Below are 1,677 nucleotides of genomic sequence, written 5' to 3' on the forward strand. Positions count from 1 at the left end.
CTGTAGTGTCCTCTTCCATATTATAAAAGAAAGCTTTCCACCTCATGCGCTTAATGAGGTCTGTAATTTTCTCCAAAAGTTTCTTAGAGTATAGTTCCCTTGATGGTATCGGTATGTTTTTTTATAGAATAATCAATGTAGCAGGCGTCCATATTTAATTCTTCTGTGGGGCAGAGTCCTCAACCGATTTCTGGCGATTTTCCAAAAATAAGCTGTATTAGCCCTTACGGAAAAAAGCGGTGTACAGGAGGTATATTCGTTCAGGTGTCTTGAGTGGTGTTGTAATCTCGTTATATCCTGTGATTAGTAGTGCTGTGTGGTCCATTGCTATTTGTCTGTCCTATTATAGGTTCTCATGTTCTTACTTCTGTTTGTCCTAGTCTTATGGTTGGGGTCACTCTTATGCAGGTTTTGATCATTGGCACCTTTGGGCACATGTCTTCTACCATAGCCTTGGGCCGACCAAAGCCTTGAGTCGTTTTGATAGATGGAAACTGAAAGAAGTTCGTCGCATATATGTGTTATTTCTTTACTACCCACAAGGGGCTACACATAGAGGGGACAAACAAAGACAGACAAACGAATTAAGTCGATTATATCGACCCCAGTGCGTAACTGGTACTTATTTAATCGACCCCGAAAGGATGAAAGGCAAAGTAGACCTTGGCGGAATTTGATCTCAGAACGTAGCGGCAGACAAAAGACCGCTAAGCATTTCACCTGGCGTGCTAACGTTTCTGCCATCTCGTCGCATATATATGTGTGTCTGTCTCACACCACCACTTGACAACCAGTGATGGGGTGTTTACGTCCCTGTAACTTTAGCAGTTCAGGTTTAAAAAGCAGTACTGGGGTTGATTAGTTCAAATAAAATCCCCCCAAGGCAGTACCCTGGCATGGCCAGTGTCATGACTGAATCAAGTAAAAGATAAAAGAAATAGGGACAGGTGTGGCTGTGTGGCAAGTAGTTTATTTCTCAACTGCACGGTTCTGGTTTCAGTCCCATTATGTGGCATCTTGGGTAAATGTCTTCTATTAAATTCCAGTTCTGAAACTCTCAGCAAATGCAATCATATGAACAAAAATTTCTTTTAGCGAAGTGGAAGGTATCACCCTCTCTGGTGGATTATTCTACAATGAGAAAATAAAAAGGGCGTCAGAGGGGCCATGCATACCCTGCGTGCACAAAAGGATAAAATGAAATTCAATTTGATAAATATATTCTCAGACGAATTCAGATTTCAACAAAATGACATCAAGAGTTATTTCCCCTGCTTATCAGTTATGCACATATATATCTATAATTAGAAATATAATATTTCTAAATCTCCCAGAGAGATTTAAGCAGTAGTGGAGCGATAAAGTTGTAGTATATTGTCAACTTAATGTGACAATCCCAATAAGGGAACACAGTGAATAAACTTCACTATGATTATATAAGTTTGCGAGAGCTAAACAGGCTTCTTTAACCAGCTGGCAAGCTACTTCAGGCTGATGACGAGCAAAGACTCAGAAACATGTCCCTGAATGCTGGCTAGGCTGGGTGGAAGAGCTTGTCTTCTCCTCGCAAACTTAAGGACACAGTAATTGTGTCAAGGCCGACAGGAAGCGGTCCAGCTTCCTAGGACTAAACGGCAGTAGTGTGTTCCCTTCTTGGGATTGTCACATTAAGTTGAC

General features: G+C 41.2%; 1 long non-coding RNA gene across 1 annotated transcript in view; it reads right to left on the reverse strand.

Annotated features, from left to right (window-relative positions):
* Positions 1 to 950: 950 nt before the first annotated feature.
* The window catches only part of LOC128251233 (uncharacterized), a 3,980-nt gene continuing 3,253 nt past the window's right edge, over positions 951 to 1,677 (reverse strand). Inside the window, exon 2 of the long non-coding RNA XR_008267028.1 lies at positions 951 to 1,131. This is a non-coding gene — a long non-coding RNA (uncharacterized LOC128251233). The remainder of the gene's footprint in view (positions 1,132 to 1,677) is intronic.

Source organism: Octopus bimaculoides, chromosome 29, assembly GCF_001194135.2.
Source record: "Octopus bimaculoides isolate UCB-OBI-ISO-001 chromosome 29, ASM119413v2, whole genome shotgun sequence".
NCBI lineage: Eukaryota > Metazoa > Mollusca > Cephalopoda > Octopoda > Octopodidae > Octopus > Octopus bimaculoides.